This window comes from Chlorocebus sabaeus, chromosome 16, assembly GCF_047675955.1.
Source record: "Chlorocebus sabaeus isolate Y175 chromosome 16, mChlSab1.0.hap1, whole genome shotgun sequence".
Lineage (NCBI taxonomy): Eukaryota > Metazoa > Chordata > Mammalia > Primates > Cercopithecidae > Chlorocebus > Chlorocebus sabaeus.
Window position 1 is genome coordinate 58,880,029 of NC_132919.1, and position 21,512 is coordinate 58,901,540.

Consider the following 21,512-nt stretch of genomic DNA (forward strand, 5'->3'; position numbering starts at 1 on the left):
GCCATCGCACTCGGCCAGTTTTTTTCCTTTTACTGTGTCTGTGGTTCCACAACTTCCTTTTTTTCCCCCCTTCTCTACGGACTTTTTACCTAATTTGGACTCTGCTTAGATTGACCTAGTTTTCTCTTTAATCAAGTCTTCAGGAACCAATTTATTACCATTAAAAATGATCTAACAAGCTTTATTTTTATCATTGTTAAAAATCCTCATTTTGAGTAACACAACCACAAAGTAAAGAATGTTATCATTGATTTAACCAGTAAAAGACAATACTTAACAATAAAATTTTAAAAACATACGCCAGCCGGCTTACCTGATGAAAAAAATGATTGCGGCTGCAAGCTGCATGTGCCAGACAATGGTTTTAGATTTGCTGTGCATCCTGAACACCATGAAAAATGGACTGCCTGGCCTCTTGAAAAGGAAATCAATTACTTGCTTCATTCTGAGTGAAAAGAATGAAAGGATTTGAAAAATCATAATAACCAAAATGGGGACCATGAAGCAAACTGGCAAGAGGCATATCATACGTTTCAAGCTAGCGTTGTTTTGTCTGAAAGTAAAGTCTTTATGCCTTCAAATGTTCCAGGTGATTTTTATTCCTTCGTTCTTGAGTCCTCTGAAGCTCCTGGGAACACCCCGCTACAAGCAGCTGCCAGCCTTTAACCATGCCCCATGTCTTTTTTTTCCAGCTTGTCAGGACAGTCACTCAACAGTCTCTTCTGATCCTCCCCACCGCAGGCATCCCATTCAAGAATTTGCAGCCCAGCTCGCCTGGCAGTGGAAAACAAATTTTGTTTCCAGGGGGAAGTTACACATAATCTTTTCTTCTGAACTGGGCTTCCGTCATACTCGAGTTACTTCTTTTGGCTCTGGGTGCTCCCTGAGCAGGCCTGGCTAATAGGAAGTGAAGCAAGCACTGGTTTTTCAAAGCCCCATTTAGTCTTCCTAATGGCTCATTCTTACTGAGCATTATAAGGGCAAAAATATGTTGATTTCCTGATTGACTAAAGCTACCTTGAGTCATTTCAGCCATTTCATTATCTTTTCACCCTCACAAATACCACTTTCTCAGCCAGGAATCTATAAAGCTGATATCTTATGATATTCAGAATTTAATTAAACATTTATTTGCATTGCTCAAAAGTGAATTTATAGTAGCTTGATCATAATATGAATGACCTCTTTTTTTAGAGGAAGGGAAGGCAGTAAATAAAACATACATTTACATTTGCAGCTGATGTTGAAGGCATATAGGATTTTCTTTTCCCTAAAAAAAAAAAAAAAAGAGGCTGGGGAAAAAAAAGAGGCTTCTTTTCCTTTTTCTTTTCTTTATTTTTTTTTTTTGAGACGGAGTCTCACTCTGTTGCCCAGGCTGGAGTGCAGTGGCCAGATCTCAGCTCACTGCAAGCTCCGCCTCCCGGGTTTATGCCATTCTCCTGCCTCAGCCTCCCGAGTAGCTGGGACTACAGGCGCCCGCCACCTCGCCCGGCTAGTTTTTTGTATTTTTTAGTAGAGACGGGGTTTCACCAGGTTAGCCAGGATGGTCTCGATCTCCTGACCTTGTGATCCGCCCGTCTCGGCCTCCCAAAGTGCTGGGATTACAGGCTTGAGCCACCGTGCCCGGCCTCTTTTTTCTTTCTTTCTTTTTTGTTTTTTTTGAGACACAGAGTCTTCATCTGTTGCCCAGGCTGGAGTGCAGTGGCATGATCTCAGCTCACAGCAGCCTTGACCTCCTGGGCTCAAGTGATCCTCCCACCTCAGCCTCCAGGTAGCTGGGACTACAGGCACTTGCCACCATGCTCAGCATTTTTTTTTTTTTTTGATAGAGACGGGGTCTCACTATGCTGCCCTGGCTGGTCTGGAACTCCTGGGCTCAAGCGATCCTCCTGCCTCAACCCCTCAAAGTGCTTGGATTATAGGCGTGAGCAACTGTGCCCAGCCTGGGGTAAAGCTTCTTTTGCCTTGACTGGGATCTATGGATTGTGTGGTGGTTAATTTTAGGTGCCAACTTGAATGGATTAAAGAATATCTAGAAACCTGGTAAAGCATTATTTATCCAGTTTCCCAGAGCCCCGGAGAGAACAAAAACAGGGAGGTAACTATGTCAAGCTATCTGCTGGAGCTGGGACACATTCTTCCTCTCCTGTCCTTGGACAACAACTCCAGGCTCCCCAGCCTTTAAACTCCAGGACTTCTCCCCTCTCCTCCACCCTTGCTGGCTTCTCAGGCCTTTGGTCTCAAACTGAGTTACACCGTCAGATTCCCTGATTCTGAGGCCTTCAGGACTTGAATTGAGCGATACTACCAGCATCTCAGGGTCTCCAGTCTGCAGACGACCTGTCGTGGAACTTCTTGCCAATTTCCCTAATAAATAAACTCCATTTTGTCTTTCTCTATTTCTCTCCTGTTCGATCTGTCTCCCTGGAGAACCCTGACTAATACAGATTGAGGCTGGAAGGAACGGATCTTCTTTGCCTAGTCCTGGGAAAACACACGTCCATGTACATAGAGTAGATTGCCCTCACGAACAGGTATGGCCAGGCTGGACCAAATTCCATAGGCTCTGACCTCAGCCAGAGCTACTGTAGTCTTATAGCAGTTACTCCCCAGGACTGTGCTTTGCTTTGCTGATTCTCTGACTCCATCGTGTTCAGAAAAGCAGACCCGGATCACAGAGGCAAGGAACAGAAGGCAGTCTTGCAGACATGCCTCAACCCGTTTGCATAGATTGAATCCCTTGGCCAGAGCAGTGGCCCAGAAATGAATGAATGGAATCTCTCAGACCACCTGCAGCTACCTGACCTACCTGACCCCTCCACTAGGAGGTGCTCAACATAACCACAGGGCGAAACTGGCCAGGCTGCGGGACATGGGGTGATGAAAGTACTACCAGCCCTTCAATCTAACCTGCTTGCAGTCCTTTTTTTTTTTTTTTCTTTTGAGACAGAGTTTTGCTCTTGTCACCCAGGCTAGATTGCAATGGCACAATCTTGGCTCACAGCAACCTCTGTCTCCTGGGTTCAAGCAATTCTTCTGTCTCAGGCCCTCCCTGCTTGGAGTCTTTTTATTAAAGATGTCAGATGTGGCCAGGTGTGGTGGTTCACGCCTGTAAGCCCAACACTTTGGGAGGCCAAGGTGGGTGGATCACCAGGAAGTCGAGACCAGCCTGGGCAATATGGTAAAATCCCATCTCTGCAAAAAATACAAAAATTAGCCAGGCACTTGCCTGTAGTCCTAGCTACTCGGGAAGCTGAGGTGGGAGGATGACTTGAGCCCAGGAGGCAGAGGTTGCAGTGAGCCTAGATTGCACCAGTGCACTCTAGCCTGGGTGACAAAGATCCCGCCTCAAACAAACAAACCCACCAAAGATGTCACATGTATCTTTGCCCTAAAATCACTCAGTATATTTTGATCAGAAGAGTGTTTAAGCTGTGTCATGGAATAACTTTTTGGGAAGGCTGGATTTGGAATGTTTTATTAAGACATCAAGGTGTAATATTTAAAATCCAGATCACTCTGGACCTGGGAATGGAAGTTAAAAACAGATGTCAAGGCCGGGCGTGGTGGCTCACGCCTGTAATCCCAACAGTTTGGGAGGGCAAGGCGGGTGGATCATATAAAGTCAGGAGTTCGAGACCAGCCTGGCTAACGTGGCGAAACCCCGTCTCTACTAAAAATACAAAAATTAGCCATTAGCCAGGCATGGTGGTGGATGCCTGTAATCCCAGCGACTTGGGAGGCCAAGACAGAAGAATCCATTGAACCTGGGAGGAGGAGGTCGCAGTGAGTCAAGATCGTGCCACTATACTCCAACCTGGGTGATGGAGTGAGACACGTCAGAAAAAAAAAAAGACAAAAAAACCCCACAGATGTCAAGATAAGTGTTGAGCAGTTTGAGGAAGTGCGGTGTTTTCAGGCTTGGGTAGTGCCCCTGCTCTCTTCCAGGGGCTGATAAAGGGTGCAGCCCAGTCCAGCCTTCTGAGCTGTGACATCCTCTTCCACTGGGTGATGTTCTTATCCATTGGCCAGACTGGCCTGAGCCTCAGGCCAGCATTTCCAGACCAAAAACAGGGGCGCCACCTCCAGGCCAATCCCCATAAGTGTAGTTTTGTGAGCTGGACTGACGTGGGTTTACGTTCAGTTCAGGCAGTGCGTTCTCAAGCAGAGCAAAGGGTCTGGGTTCCAGGATTAGCAGACCCCTTACCCCAAGCAATTCTAGAATCTAGGAGTCATTGGATGCGGTGGCTCATGCCTGTAATCCCAGCACTTTGGGAGGCCAAGGCGGGAGGATCACTTGAGCCCAGGAGTTTGTGACCAGCCTGAGCAACATAACTAGACCCTGTTTCTACAGAAATAAAAAAATTAGCTGGTTGTGATGGTGCACACCTGTGGTCCCAGCTACTCGGGAGGCTGAAGGAGGAGGGTCACTTGAGCCCATGACTTCAAGGTTATACTGAGCTATGATCATGCACTGTATTCCAGCCTGGGTGACAGAAGGAGACCATGTCTCAAAAAAAAAAAAAAAAAAAAAAAAAAAACCAAAAATGGATTTCTTTGCTACCAGCTTCACTGTGTGCTTTGTTTCAGAGATTGAGAACTCTTTCTAACTTGTCCTTGGCTTCCCTAAAGTCAGCCTAGCCTCATAGCCTCAAGGCTAGCTCATCCAGCCTATGTCAAGAAGTCCCCAGCCTTCTCAAGCGGGCAGGAGAAGGCCCCCCCCCCCAAAAAAAAAGTCTTTAGCCCAAATGACTTACTCTTCTGTGACTCCACGGCAAGAAAACTGGGATGACTAACGTCAGTGACCTCATGGTGAAGAAGATAGCATTGCTAGTGATCTAAGCGGCCTTCAAGGAGAGGAATTCCCCGTTAGCTGACAGCTAGGAGTGCTTGGATTACACTTGGCTCAACTCATGCCTCCTCGCAGTCTTCAAATAGTTTGCTTCCCATATTTGTGAGCTGAGCAGCCTAAACTGTTTGGTAGATATCCTGCCAGCAAGGCCACAATGGCAAGGGATGGCAGAGAAGTCCCGCATCCAAAGCACCATGGCCTGGGAACTCTGCAGGAATGCCGGCTTTGTTGCTGCGAGTCTAAACAGTTCTGCAAGGCCATCACCCAATTGGCTGAGCTCCAAGCCTGCTCAGAGCTTAAAAAATGCACAGGATCGGCCGGGTGCAGTGGCTCACACCTGTAATCCCAGCACTTTGGGAGGCCGAGGCAGGCAGATCACGAGGTCAAGAGATCAAGACTAGCCTGATCAACATGGTGAAACCCCATCTTTACTAAAAATACAAAAATTAGCTGGGCATGGTGGCACGTGCCTATAGACCCAGCTACTCGTGAGGCCAAGGCAGGAGACTTGCTTGAACCCGGGAGGTGGAGGTTTCAGTGAGCTGAGATCGCGCCACTGCACTCCAGCCTGGCAACAGAGTGAGACTCCTTCAAAAAAAAAACGCACAGGATCCTCCTCCACCAGTATAGCCATTAATGTCCTGGCAGTAGTAACCTGCACATCAGTGCTGGGATTAGGCAGGACACTACTCAGTATGCCACTGTGTGTCCTTCAAAATTCTGACCATGGGCCCGTGGAACTTTTGGTGGCCCTGTGGTCTAGAGATGGTCTCCCAAATTCATCAGTTCTTGAGTTACAGGTACTCTGGATAAGGATAGACAGCAGTAGTCCTAATGGAGAGGGCCCTCTCCATGCCTGTGACCATCACACCATCATGGTATAGGAGGAAGTATCCTAAGATGTCACGCTTCCTGCCCCATACTGGACCTTTCCACCTGGTGCCTGGTGAAATGCATCAATTACATTGTAGAGAACGCTGTGCTTCCTGACCACTAGGAAACACAGACATCACCTTCCTTTATTCTGCAAAATTTGCACAGAGTTCACTACATTCCCATGTCTAAAACACACTGACGCACATCAGCCATGGCCTCCATTCCTTGTACCTTCTAAATCAACCACTGTATAAGCAAATGGCTAGGACCTTAACTGCTTACATCTAAGGGATGCAGATCAGAATCATCTGAGAAGCTTTTAGGCCAGGCATGGTGGCTCATACTTGTAATCCCAGCACTTTGGGAGGCTGAAGCAGGCAGATCACTTAAGATCAGGAGTTCAAGACCAGCCTGGCCAACATGGTGAAACCCCGTCTCTACAGAAAAAAAAAAGGCCAGCAAGATGACACGCACCTGCAGTCCCAACTACTTGGTAGGCTAAGGCAGGAGAATCATGTGAACCCGGGAGGCAGAGGTTGCAGTGAGCCGAGATCACACCACTGCACTCCAGCCTGGGTGACAAAGTGAGATCCTGTCTCAAAAAAGATATTTCAGGCCAGGCATAGTGGCACATGCCTGTAATCCCAGCACTTTGGGAGGTCAAGGCAGGTGGACCACCTCAGGTCAGGAGTTTGAGACTAGCCTGGCAAACATGGTGAAACCCTGTCTCTACTAAAAATACAAAAATTGGCCACGTGTGATGGTTCACGCCTGTAATCTCAGCACTTACGGAGGCCAAGATGGGTGGATGATCTGAGGTCGGGAGTCTGAGACCAGCCCAACCAACATGGAGAAACCCGTCTCTACTAAAAATACAAAATTAGCCGGGCGTGGTGGCGCATGCCTGTAATCCCAGCTATTCAGGAAGGCTGAGGCTGGAGAATTGCTTGAACTCGGGAGATGGAGGTTGCGGTAAGCCAAGATTGCATCATTGCAATCCAGCCTGGGCAACAAGAGCAAAACTCCATCTCAAAAAAAAAAAAAAAAAAAATTAGTTGAGTATGGTGGTTTGCACCTGTAATCCCAGCGACCCTGGAGGCTGAGGCAGGAGAATCACTTGAACCTGGATGGTGGAGGTTGCAGTGAGCCCAGATCTCGCCACTGCACTCCAACCTGGACCACAGAGCAAGACATCATCTCAAAAAACAAACAAAAAGGCAGTTCACCAGGTGAGTGAAGGGATGCCCTGCCCTGCCTAGAGGAGGACTTAGAAGGGTTTGGTTCCTGCCCCAGTTCCAGTCCTTTGCTTAGCCAGCCCAGCCACCCTCAAAAGCCAATCCTGAGCATCATCTAACAGCCCACACATCCTCCCTGCCTCCCAATTTGATCCTCATCTGATCAAAGTTTTGTCTTCTCTCCCCAGTTCCACACCTTGATCCCATATCTCTTCCTGGGTCTCTTCTCATGAATGTGAAGCCCAGTTTGCTGAACAACTTTTGGCTCAGTTTCCTCCTCCAGATCTAGGGGGAACTCCCTGATTCAGGTCCCCAGTTCTGAAGATTCCACTCCTCAATTCAGCTGCCGGGGGAGGCCCAACCCCCAGCGCCTTTGTAAGGGGTAAGGAGAGGACTAAATCCTTTTGTGCTTAACATCTGTCATTCAGCGAGGTTTCCGAAACACAGTTCCACGTATCCATGGGTCCATTATACTGATCAACTATACTTTGCTTTATCATATCCATGTTTTGAGCTTCTGAGACATTTCCAATCTGTTGCTATTATAAATAACTCTGCAATGAACATCTTTATTCAAAATAATTTATTTTCCTTTTGAATTATTTCCTTTGGACTGATTCCCAAACTCAAGATAAGTGGGTTGTTTATCTGCTCTTTTATTGTCTGACCCCCATGCCTTTCCATTGGGAACAGCCCCTCCTACACTTTATAGCTCTGGTGTGCCTTATTTTTGGTTTATTTTTGAGACGGAGTTTTGCTGTGTTACCCAGGCTGGAGTGCAGTGGCACAATCTCGGCTCTCTGCAGCCTCCACCTCCTGGGCTCGAGGGATTCTCCTGTCTCGGCTTCCTGAGTAGCTGGGACTGCAGGTGCATGTCAACATGCTCAGCCAATTTTTTGTAATTGTAGCAGAGATGGGGTTTCATCATGTTGGCCAGGCTAGTCTCGAACTGCTGACCTCAAGTGATCCGCCAGCCTTGGCCTCCCAAAGTGCTGGGAATACAGGCATGAGCCACCACGCCTGTCCAGTATGCCTTGTTTTAAAGCAAAAGTCTCACCTCTCCTATCTCAGGAGTGAGCATTTGAGCTAATCTACTCACGGTCGATTGATAACCACTAACCACAAATCTCAGTGGCTCAATAGAATAAGAAGTTTGTTTTTTGGTTATATCACAGCTCAATGAGGGTTTTTTGGGAAGTTGTTGGGGGAGGACCTGAGAAGACTTTCCTCTAAGCAGAAATCCAAGCTCCTTCCTTTTATCGCTTCCAGTGTTACTTAGGGCTTCCCTGGAGCCCTTGATTAGACCTGAGCCTGCATCCACCATAGACAAGCAAAGAGACAGCATGGAAGATGGGGGGAGGGGGATGCATTTTAGGATCCAGCTCAGAAGCTGTAAGCCTCTCTTGTGCCACATTCATTGTTCAGAACTAGACACATGCTTCCACCAGACTTAAGAGTGTCTGGGGAATGTAGTTTCTCCCGAGCCAGGAAAAAATGAAACCCTCTGGTACACACACGGCATTGTCTTTACCAGTTAGAGTACTCCATCCTTGAACACGAGGTTGCTCAGGAATGGGTATAGGACCTAGGCAGCTCTATCAGTCTTTTTTTTTTTTTTTTTTTTGAGACAGAGTCTCGCTGTGTTGCCCAGGCTGGACTGCAGTAGCGCAATCTTGGCTCACTGCAATCTCCACCTCCCAGGTTCAAGCAATTCTCCCGCCTCAGCCTCCCGAGTAGCTGGGATTACAGGAGCTCATCACCACGCCTGGCTAATTTTTGTATTTTTAGTAGAGACAGGATTTCACCATATTAGCCAGGCTGGTCTTGAACTCCTGACCTCAAGTGATCCACCCGCCTCGGGCTCCCAAAGTGCTGGGATTACAGGCATGAGCCACCACACCTGGTCTCTATTCAGAGTCTTTTGAGGGGATTGTTGGATTGCTGTGGACTCGGGAAGACTCCGAGGACTAGAACGGTGCAACTCCTGTTGGCATGGAGCTGGCAGGGCGTCTTCCCCAGCAAACAGAGGGAGGATGGCTGCTGGAAACAAGGTCAGAGGCAGGGAGAGCCAAGAACCTCAGTTTCCTGGGCACATGCTTTGAGCTCCTGGATCCAGGATCAATTCCTATTTTTATTTTATTTTTTTTACAGAGTCTCCCTCTGTAAAGAGGAGTGCAGTGGTGCAATCTCAGCTCACTGCAACCTCTGCCTTGGAGCTTAAGAGATCCTCCTCTCTCAGCCTCCCGAGTAGTTGGGACTACAGGTGCACACCACCACGCCCAGCTGATTTTTTTTTTTTGGTATTTTTATAGAGATGGGGCTTCACCATGTTGGTCAGTCTGGTCTTGAACTCTTGACTTCAAATGATCCACCCACCTCGGCCTCCCAAAGTGCTGAGATTACAGACATGAGCCATGGCACCCAGCCCAGGATCAATTAATTCTTTAAGGTAATTTTTTTTTTCCGTAGTCTACATTGGATTTCTGTCACTTGCAACCAGAGGAGTTCTGACTAATACATGAGTCAAGAGATAAAAATATTTAATATTTTGTGAAACATATTTCTAAACTGCTCAAATCAGGACTGTAAGGTGCATTCCTAATGATTTCTCTTTGAAATTTTTGTAAAATTGCCCTTGTTTGATGAGAGGAGTGAGCAGAAGCACTGTGGTGGTGGAGAACTCTCCAGTACAACTGCCAGCCATTTTTCTGGAGAAGCTTTGACTAACTTCCCTAAAACACTCTTCTAATACGCAGATGTTCTTGTTCTTTGGCTCTCCAGAAAGTCAATAAGCAAAATGCCTTCAGCATCAAAAACTGTTGCCAGAAAAGCAATCCCATCATCCAAAAGTGGGCTAAGGACATGAATAGACAATTCTCAAAAGAAGATATACAAATGGCCAACAAACATGTGAAAAAATGCTCAACATCACTAATGATCAGGGAAATGCAAATCAAAATCACAATGTGATACCACCTTACTCCTCAAGAATGGCCGTAATCAAAAAATAAAAATAATAATAGATGTTGGCATGGATGCAGTGAACAGGGAACACTCCTACACTGCCGGTGGGAATGTCAACTAGTACAACTGCTATGGAAAACAGTGTGGCCATTATTTAAAGAACTAAAAGTAGATCTACTGTTTGATTCAGCAATCCCACTACTGGGTATCTACCCAGAGGAAAAGAAGTCATTATATGAAAAAGATACTTTCACATGCATGTTTATAGCAGCACAATTCGCAATTGCAAAAATGTGGAACCAGCCCAAATGTCCATCAATGAACAAGTGGATAAAGAAACTGTGGTATTGGCTGGGCATGGTGGCTCACGCCTGTAATCCCAACACTTTGGGAGGCTGAGATGGGTGGATCACCTGAGGTCAGGAGTTTGAAACCAGCCTGACCAACATGGTGAAACCCCATCTCAACTAAAAATACAAAAATTAGCCAGGCCTGGTGTCACGCACCTTAATCCCAGTTACTTAGGAGCCTGAAACAGGAGAATCACTTGAACCTGGGAGGTGGAGGCTGCAGTGAGCCGAGATCGTGCCATTGCACTCCAGCCTGGGCGATGAGAGTGAAACTCCATCCCCCTCCTCCCAAAAAAATTAGTCGAGTGTGGTGGTGCACACCTGTAGCCCCAGCTACTTGGGAGGCTGAGGTGGGAGGATTACTTGAGCGGAGGAGGACAAGGCTGCAGTGAGATGTGATGATGCCACTGCACTCCAGCCTGGGCAACAGAGTGAGGCCCTATGTAAAAAAAAAAAAAAAAAATGTGGTTTTTTAGCAGAATTCATGTTGCTCTGATAGGAGCTCTTTTCAAACAAATATCTTATCCTTAGTGCCTCAAACCAGATCCTGTTGCGAAAGGTTATGACAAATTAGCATGCTTTTATTTTGATACAAAAAAAAGTTTGAAATCCATGTATAGTATTTTCATTCATTATATGCATTTTAGTGAATTTTTTGAAGACTCTTCATATCTACCACAAGAATTTTTAAATGAGGATTAAAGGAGCTAATGCATGTAGAGGTTGGGTGTGGTGACTCACACCTGTAATCCCAGCACTTTGGGAGGCCAAGGCATGCGGATCATTTGAGGTCAGGACTTCAAGACTGGCCCGGCCAACGCGGTGAAACCCCATCTCTACTAAAAATATAAAAAGTAGGCCTGGCATGGTAGCAGGCGCCTATAATCCCAGCAACTTGGGTGGCTGAGGCATGAGAATTGCTTGAGCCTGGGAGGCAGAGGTTACAGTAAGCCAAGATCACGCCATTGCACTTCAGCCTGGGGCAACAGAGCAAGACTCTGTCTCAAAAAAATAATTTTTTTAAAAAAAGTTTTTTAAAAAAGGGGGAATAAAAGAGGCTACTGCAATTTTCCAAGTGAAAAATAGTGGCCAGCATCGTGGACCTGGAGGCTAGCAGTGGAAGCAGCAAAATGGAGTCAGATTCTGTATATTTTGAAGATAGAGATGATGGAATTTTCAGGTGGATAAAATGCAGACAGTGTGCAAGAGAAAAAGAGTCATTAAGGATGACTCCAAAGTTTTAGCCTGAGCAACTGGAAGGAGAATTGTCATTAGCTGATGTAGGGAAAACTAAGGGAGGAACAGGTTGGGGAAGATCAGAGTTTAATTGTAGACTTGTTAGGCTTGAGATACCTAGTAGATATTCAGGCCAGGTGCAGTGGCTCATGCCTGTAATCCCAGCACTTTGACAGACTGAGGTGAAAAGATCACTGGAGCCCAGGAGCTAAAGAGCAGCCTGGGCAATAAGGTGAGACCCCCATCTCTACAAAAAGAAAAAATACAAAAATTAGCCAGGCATGGTGGTACATGATTGTAATCTCACCTACTCAGGAGACTGAGCTGGGAGGTGGAGGTTGAGCCCAGGAGGCAAAGGTTGCAGTGAGCTATGATTGTACCACTATACTCCAGCCTGAGTGACAGAGTCAGACCTTGTCTCAAAAAAAGGAGGGCAGCTGGGTATACAAACCTGGAGTCCAGTGGGGGTGATCCAGGTTGGAAAATTAAGTTTGAGAGTCAGCACATAGATAATATTCAAACCCAAGAAACTGCAAGAGATCACAAGCAAGTGACTGTAGATGGAGGAGAGGTTCGAGGACCACACCCCAGCACTCTTCAACATTCATTGTTTGGGAGATGAAGAAAAACCAGCAAAAGAAACTGACAATGAGGGTCCAGCAAGGTAGGAGGAAAACTAGCAAGAAATAGAATTGGAGGAGCCAAATGAAGAAAATAGACGGAGAAAATGATCGACCACGTCAAATGCCACCAACAGTTCAAGACAAGTAAAGACTGAGACGACCACTGGTTTAGCAACATGAAAGTCCTTGGCAACTGGAACAAGGGCAGTTTCAGAAGAGTGGTGGGAGCTCGAAGCCTAATTACAGGGGGTTTAGGAGAGAATAGGGGAGACAAATTGAAAGAGGGAGTATTGACAACTCTCTCAAGGGATTTTGCTCTCAAGAGGAGCAGGATTGGGAGTACAAGGTGGAGGATCCCATGAGCTCAGGAGTAACAGACCAGCCTGCGAAACATAGTGAGACCCTATCTCTATAATTTTTTTTTTTTTTTTAGATGGAGTCTCACTCTGTTGCCCAGGCTGGAGTGCAGTGGCGCAATCTTGGCTCACTGCAACCTCCGCCTCGTGCCTCCCAAGTACCTGGGTTTACAGTTGTGTCCCACCATGTCAGGCTGATTTTTGTACTTTTAGTAAAAGTGGGGTTTCACCATGTTGGCCAGGCTGTTCTCAAACTCCTGAACTCAAGTGATCTGCCCGCCTTGGGCTCCCAAAGTGCTGGGATTACAAGGATGAGTGCCCAGCCTAATTTTTTTTTTTTTTTTTTTTTTTTGAGACAGTCTTGCTCTGTTGCCCAGGCTGGAGTGCAGTGGTGTGATCTCGGCTCACTGCAAGCTCCACCTCCCGGGTCCACGCCATTCTTCTGCCTCAGCCTCCCGAGTAGCTGGGACTACAGGCGCCCGCCACCACGCCCAGATAATTTTTTTTTTTTTGTATTTTTAGTGGAGACAGGGTTTCACCGTGTTAGCCAGGATGGTCTTGATCTCCTGACCTTGTGATCCGCCGCCTCGGCCTTCCAAAGTGCTGGGATTACAGGTGTGAGCCACCGTGCCAAAGTGCTGGGATTACAGGTGTGAGTCACCACGCCCAGCCTTTTTTTTTTTTTTTTTTTTTTTTTTTTTTTTTTTTTTTTTGAGACGGAGTCTCGCTCTGTCGCCCAGGCTGGAGTGCAGTGGCCGGATCTCAGCTCACTGCAAGCTCCGCCTCCCGGGTTTACGCCATTCTCCTGCCTCAGCCTCCCGAGTAGCTGGGACTACAGACGCTCGCCACCTCGCCCGGCTATTTTTTTGTATTTTTTACTAGAGACGGGGTTTCACCGGGTTAGCCAGGATGGTCTTGATCTCCTGACCTCGTGATCCGCCCGTCTCGGCCTCCCAAAGCGCTGGGATTACAGGCTTGAGCCGGAGTCTCGCTCTGTCGCCCAGGCTGGAGTGCAGTCGCAATCTCGGCTCACTGCAAGCTCCGCCTCCCGGGGTCACGCCATTCTCCTACCTCAGCCTCCCGAGTAGCTGGGACTACAGGCGCCCGCCACTGCGCCCGGCTAATTTTTTTCTATTTTTTTAGTAGACACGGGGTTTCACCATGGTCTCGATCTCCTGACCTTGTGATCCGCCCGCCTCGGCCTCCCAAAGTGCTGGGATTACAGGCGTGAGCCACCGCGCCCGGCCTTTTTTTTTTTTTAATTAGTCAAGCATGGGGTGGCATGCAGTTGTAGTCCCAGCTATTTGGGAGGCTGAAGTGGGAGGATCACTTAAGCCCAGGACACTGAGGGTGTAGCAAGCTATGATCACACTACTGTACTCCAGCCTGGGTGACAGAGCAAGAACCCCTCTCACAGGAAAAAAAAAAAAAAAAAAAAAAAAAAAAGCAGAGAAATGGGGGCAGAAATAGGAGGGGCTTGTGGGATGGATCATGAGAGAGGTTTTAACATAGGAAAAATAACACTATGTTTATATACTGACCCAGTAATGAGATAAAGCATTCTTGTTAAAGTTTCTAACAAAGTTGTTTTTCACTATCCCTTATTCTTACTATTATAAATTGCTTTACAGGAAATATTTTTAAAATTTGAAGGTTCTATTGGTCCCAGATGATCAACAGTGATGACTTTTTCTGGTATACTAAGGGTAAAATAATTTAAACAGTACACAAAGTATAAAATAAAACTAACAATGGCTTATGTATCCCTCCAGAAACTTTCCTGTCATATATCAACAAATGTGTTTATGTATATATACCATTTTCTTTTAATTTGCACAAAAAAATTGCACTTTTTATATATAGAATAGTATCTGTCCTATATATAAAGCCTCTGAATTGGAAGAATTTCACATGAAGAAAACTTCTGCCACTTTAAGAAAGGTGTGAAAACGGCTGGGCACGGTGACTCACACCTGTAATCCCAGCATTTTGGGAGGCTAAGGCAGGTGAATCACGAGGTCAGGAGTTCAAGACCAGCCTGGCCAACATGGCGAAACCCTGCCTCTACTAAAAATACAAAAAAATTAGCTGGGCATAGTGGCAGGCACCTGTAATCCCAGCTACTTGGGAGGCTGAGGCAGGAGAATCGCTTGTACCCGGGAGATGGAGGTTGCAGTGAGCCAAGATCGTGCCACTGCACTCCAGTCTGGGCGACAGAGTGAGACACCATCTCAAAAAAATAATAATAATAAATTAATTAATTAAAAAGGATGGAAACAATGTGGCTCTACATTATTTCAAGAATTAAGGTCTCAATCACACACCAGTCTTCCAAGTCAGTGTTGTTTTAGAATGGCTATATTATTTATCTTTTGAGAAACATTTCTTCTCTCTCTTTTTTATTGAGACAGAGTCTCAGTCTGTTGCCCAGGCTGGAGTGCAGTGGGGCCATCTCGGCTCTCTGCAACCTCTGCCTCCCAGGTTCAAGCAATTCTCGTGCCTCAGTCTCCCGAGTAGCTGGGATTATAGGCGTGCGCCACCACACCCAGCTAATTTTTGGATTTTTATTAGAGACAGGGTTTCACCACATTGGCCAGGCTGGTCTCAAACTCCTGGCCTCATGTGATCCACCCATCTTGGCCTCTCAAAGTGCTGGGATTACAGGCGTGAGTCTCTGCACCCGGCCAAGAAACATTTATTTTCAATGAATGGCTCTTATGTGTCTGTTTTGACAGCCCCCAGCTAAACTGGGGTTTCAGTACCAGAGCAGCTAGCAGCCCTGCCCTAATGGGAAATGAAGGGAGCTGGGCATGGGTGTCTACAGTGCGTCTCTCATGGGGTACTTCTTTAACCTGGTGGAAGGTCTAATGCTTAGTTGTCCAACCTGTGCCCAGGGGCTCCTTCACATGGGAAATGTGTTTATCCTGGCAGACGCTCCTTTTGGCTGTTGTCTGGTCTGTGTTCAGTTTATGACTGTCTAACCATCGCTTTGATGCTGAGAGCCTAACCTTGTGTTCTTCCCAGTGTCCCTGGAAAACCTAGGTAGCCCCTGGTTCTTCAGTTGAAAGGCACCCATTCAGTCCACCACAGTAGGAAATATGATCAAAGGTTTATTACTTACAGATCCTGGGAAGGAAGGGCACCATGCTTCAGGAGTGTCATCCTCTGTCCTCAGGTCAGGCAAGCCAGAAATTAAGAGTCAGGCAGACAGTGAGAGAGGCAACTGTATGTATAGCAGAATAGGATGGAGTCCTGATAAGTAAGCGAAATGAGGACGGGGTCTCAGGTGGGGGAGAATAACGAACAATTGTTCTGAGAAAGTGCTAATCACAAACTTGTGGGCACAATGACCTGTTTGGCATGTAGCCCCAGCATTACAACCTTGTTCTGCATGTAGCCCCCTCCTGCAAGACCCTATAAAACCTCCCACTAGCCCCTACCTCTTGGCAGACAGTCCCTTTTTTGCTGTGCTGCCCACTGCACCCTTGCAACATATGTTCACACTTTCTCTAATACATCAGCCTTTTTCTTTTTTCACTTTTAATTGCATTTATTTTAATGCTGAATTTACTCCCATGCCATCAGTTTTTCTTTCTTCCGTTTCTTCTGGGATATCTTTTTCTTCTGGGCAACCTCCCCTTCTGGTTTAGGAACAGTCTGTTCCTTTTCAGTAAGGATCATCTCAGTGTAGCAGGGAGAGCTCATGTATGGGTTAATCCGACCATGAGCTCTGTAGGTCCGGCGGCGCTTCTTAGGTGCTTTGTTCGCGTGGATATGCTCAATGACCAGAGAATCTATATCTAAACCCTTAAATTCAGCATTACGCTCTGCATTTTTAAGCTAACGTGCAGCAAAAAGTCATCACTCTTTTTGGGCCACCGACCTTGTGCCCAGCCCCACTGCTTGGCCTGGGCACCTCTGCTAACTCCACCATTGCAACATTGGAATGGTACGCACTGTCTCTATAAAGTGACATCTTTCAGATGCTTCGTGGCTTTTTGTATATGCATATGCTTGACGGCCTGGGCAGTTTCACGAGTGTTCTTAAAGTGAACGCGAAGATTTGAACTTCTTGATTTGCATGATTTTGTGGGGTTCTCCAGGTCAAGTGAATAGCGAACCATTTTCACAGATTACCTCAGGCCGCTTAGAGAAAGAGGAAGAGTAGTTAAATCTGCCTTTCTTTACCTACAGCTGTCTTGGTAAATTCGTTTACCACCTGCAACAAACAGGGTGTCACTTAAAGTTGAACTTAAAGCCCCTTTAAGTTGGTGGGCAAATGCCTGAATAGTCTGTTTAAAGGAAGCGATGGGAAAACAGGGGGCCCGGTCTCTAGGCGGGAGAGATGCCTTTAAGTTCTTATCTCTGGCCACCAGCTTGAGCCATTTGGGCGTGGTGTTTCACTTCTAATTCCTAGGCAATAACATTTAGTGTTTTTCCGGTTATATGTTGAAAGTGAAGCTAGTTCCTAAATGTTTCCTGGTTGGTTTGGTTTTTATTTAGTATGGTCAATGGATGGTTTTCTCCTCACTGACTTTTCCAGTATATATATATCCATATATATTTTATGTATCTATATGTATCTTTTACATGTAGATATATACACTGGAATATATATATAATATATATACTGCTAAGTGTGTGTGTGTGTATACGTTGACTAGTGTAGTGAAAATGTGTATATATATATACTGTTACTAGTATATATACATATATACACTATCTATACACATATATACATATATATATTAGTAAAAGTATATATATATAGGCCGAGTGTGGTGGCTCATGCCTGTAATCCCAGCACTTTGGGAGGCCGAGGCGGAGGGAGTTGGAGACCAGCCTGGCCAACATGGAGAAACCCCGTCTCTACTAAAAATACAAAATTAGCCAGACGCAGTGGTGCATGCCTGTAATCCCAGCTACTTGGGAGGCCAAGGCAGGAGAATCACTTGAACCTGGGAGGTGGAGGTTGCAGTGAGCCAAGATCACGCCATTGCACTCCAGCCTGGGCAACAAGAGAGAAACTCCGGCTCAAGAAAAAAAAAAAAAAAATTAGCTGGTCGTGGTGTCATGCATCTATATCCCAGCTACGCAGGAGGCTGAGGCAGGCGAGTTGCCTGAACCCAGGAGGCAGAGGTTGTAGTGAGCTGAGATCACGCCACTGCACTCCAGCATGGGTGATAGAGTGAGACTCCGTCTCAAAAAAAAAAAAAAAGCCTCAGCTTCCCAAAGTGCTGGGATTATAGGCATGAGTCACCATGCTCAGTCTAGTTTATATTAATTCTGTTGACTCTTACAACCTGAAATCTTGCTAATCCCGTGGCAAACTGAAGTCATTTTTAGCTTGATTTTCCAGAATATAAATATATTGACTGCCAAAGGTGATATATGTACTTTTTCCTCCCAATTCTTATATATCCTACTTTTCCTTCTTGGAGAGTTATCAGAAGCATTTCAAATATAGTAAGTACTAAATTAAAGTGAGTTAAGTGGGCTGGGCATGGTGGCTCACACCTGTAATCCCAGCATTTTGAGAGGCCAATGAGAAAGGATCACTTAAGACCAGCCTGGCCAATATGGTGAAACCCCATCTCTACCAAAAAAAAAAAAGTTAGCCGGGCGTGGTGGGGTGCACCTGTAATCCCAGCTATCTGGGAGTCTGAGACGGGAGAATTGCTCAAACCCAGGAGGCGGAGGTTGCAGTGAGCCGAGATCATGCGACTGCTCTCCAGCCTGGGTAACAGAGGGATAGTCACAGAAACAGATAAATAAGTAAACTAAAGTGACTTAGGTATGTGAAATTAATTAAACTACGTTAAATTATGTTAGGGCATCTTGGTTGATACTTGACAAAATTCTCTCTATATATATATATTTGTGGATAGATAGATAGATATAGATATATAGATTTGGAAATCCAAAATTACAAATAAAAACTAAGTGAAAAGTAAAATCTTGGCCGGGCATGATGGCTCACGCCTTTAATTCCAGCACTTTGGGAGGCTGAGGCGGGAGGATCCAACAGGTCAGGAGATCAAGACCATCCTGGCCAACATGGTGAAACCCCGTTTCTACTAAAAATACAAAAATTAGCTGGGCGTGGTGGCACGTGCCTATAATCCCAGTTACTTGGGAAGCTGAGGCAGGAGAATTGCTTGAATCAGGGAGCTGGAGGTTGCAGTGAGCTGAGATCGCACCACTGCACTCCAGCCTGGAGCAAGACTCCATCTAAAAAAAAAAAAAGGAAGAAAAAAAAGAAAAGTACAATATTTTGTCCATACCACCTTTCCCTTTTTTTAAAGGCAAACAGTTTCTTGGACTTTGTTTCAGAAAAACAAATAATGACATGTGAGAGATGTATCTATTCATAAGCTCTTAATTATACATCCTTATTTATTTACTTTGAGCCAAGGTCTCTCTCTGTTGCCAAGGTTGGAGTGCAGTGGCGCAGTGACAGCTCACTGGCAGCCTCAATCTCCCAGGCTCAACCTATCCTCCAATTTCAGCCTTCCAAATAGCTGGGACTATAGGTGTGTGCCACCACCATGCCCAGCTAATTTTCTGTAATTTTTTTGTAGAGGTTGGGAGGGGGGTGTCTCACCATGTTGTCCAGGCTGGTCTCGAACTCCTGGCCTCAGGTGATCCACCCTCTTCATCCTCCCCAAGTGCTGGGATTATGGGTGTAAGCCACTAGGAAATAATGCATCCTAAGGGAAGACGGCTTTAGGCAGACAAATTTGGCACAATAATAAGCGCCACGTGATGGAATATGGGGGTGGTGCCTGTCTCTCTTACCAGTCTAGTTTTTTTTTTTTTTTTTTTTTTTGAGACAGAGTCTTGCTTTGTTACCCAGGCTGGAGTGCAGTAGCACGATCTCAGCTCACTGCAACCTCCACCTCCCAGGTTCAAGAGATTCTCCTGCCTCAGCCTCCACAGTAGCTGGGATTACAAGTATGTGCCACCATGCTTGGCTAATTTTGTGTTTGTTTTTTTGAGATAGAGTCTCACTCGTAGCCCAGGCTAGAGTTCAGTGGTGCAATCTTGGCTCACTGCAACCTCTGCCTCCTGGGTTCAAGTAATTCTCCTGCCTCAGCCTCCTGAGTAGCTGCGATTACAGGTGCCCGCCACCATGGCTGGCTAATTCTTCTATTTTTAGTAGAGACAGGGTTTCACCATGTTGGCCAGGCTAGTCTCAAACTCCTGACCTGAAGTGATCCACCCACCTTGGCCTCCCAAAGTGCTCAGATTACAGGTATGAGTCACCATGCCTGGTCTACTGGTCTAGTTTCTAACCCAGCCATCTGGAACACAATGTCCCTGGCCTGAGCTGTCTCAGTCCCTAGGCTAAATATGAGTAAAATCTAGAAAGCTTTCTTCTTTTTATATATATAACTTTATTTTAGAGACAGGTCTCACTCTGTCGCCCAGGCTGCAGTATAGTGGTACGATCAGAGTTCACTGCAGCCTCTATCTCCTGGAGTCAAGTGATCCTCCTGCCTCAGCCTCCTAAATAGCTGGGACTACAGGCTTGCACCACCCCACCTCATTAATATTTGAATTTTTTTTATAGAGACAGGGTCTTGCCATGTTGCCCAGGCTGGTCTCAAACTCCTGGCTTCAAGCAATCCTCCTGCCTCGGCCTCCCAAAGTGCTGGGATTATAGGCATGAGCCACTGCATTCGACTAGAGCTGTTTTCAATTCCAACTTTATAAGATATAGGCCCAGAAGCAATGATTTTCCCTTTCACTTTGTCCACGTGGGAAAGTACATTGGTAAAGTCGGGAGAGTGGCCTTGCTCCCCACTTGTATGAGAACACACCAGGCTTTCCTGAAACAGCATGGCTTCAGCCCATTGAGTTTGCCAGAGAATGGAGTGCTGCTTTGGCCTCCTGTTCATCAACATGGGTGGTACCCAGTACCCATCTGTGATCATTCCCTCCGTCATCTTGGCGATGCTATAGTACCTCATTATTCAGTTAACACTAATCTAGGTGTCGCTAGAAGGTTTGGTTTTGTTTTTTTTGGGACAGAGTCTCACTCTGTCACCCAGGCTGGAGTACGGTAGTGTGATCAAGGCTCACTGCAACCTCTGCCTCCCAGGTTCAAGTGATTCTCCTGCCTCAGCCTCCCGAGTAGCTGGGACGACAGGCGGATGCCACCACATCCGGTTAATGTTTTATTTTTAGTAGAGATGGGGTTTCACTATGTTGGCCAGGCTGGTCTCAAACTCCTGACCTCAGGTGATCCACCCACCTCCCAAAGTGCTGGGATTATAGGCATGACCCACTGTGTCTGGCCTAGAAGGTATTTTGTAGATGTGATTAGCATCTACTATCAGTTGAGTTTACGAAAAGGAAATTATCCTCAATAATCTGGGTGGAGGCCGAAGGAGGTGGGTCAGCCTATAATCCCAGCACTTTGGGAGGCCGAGGCAGGAGGATCACTTGAGCCCAGGAGTTTGAGACCAACCTGGGCAACATGACAAAATCCCAAAAAATCTCTACCAAAAAAATACAAAAATTAGCCGGGTGTGGTTGTGTGCGCCTGTAATCCCAGCTACTTGGGAGGCTGAAGTGTGAGAATCGCTTGAGCCTGGGAGGCAGGGGTTGTAGTGAGCTGAGATGGCGCCACTGCACTCCAGCCTGGGTGACAGAGTGAGACCCTGTGCTAATCCTCCCCAAAAATATAATAACCTGGGTGGACCTCATTCAATCAGTTGAAAAGTCTTCAGAACTGCGTTTTCCCTGAGGAAGAAGAAATTTGTGAATTGTAGCAATGATTCTTTTTAATTTTTAAATGTACTTAAACAAATACAAATAAAGGCCAGGTGTGGTGGCTCACACCTATAATCCCAGCACTTTGGGAGGCTGAGGCAGACAGATTGCTTGAGCTCAGGAGTTTGAGACCAGCCTGGGTAACATGACGAAACCCCATCTCTACAAAAAATACAAAGAATTAGCCAGCCATGGTGGCACGTGCCAGTGGTCCCAACACTTGGGAGGCTGAGGCAGGAGAA

At 46.2% G+C, this 21,512-nt stretch overlaps 1 pseudogene; it reads right to left on the reverse strand.

The window, feature by feature from the left end:
- Positions 1-15,820: 15,820 nt before the first annotated feature.
- LOC103243156 (large ribosomal subunit protein uL22-like) lies at positions 15,821-16,651 on the reverse strand (annotated as a pseudogene).
- Positions 16,652-21,512: the final 4,861 nt, after the last annotated feature.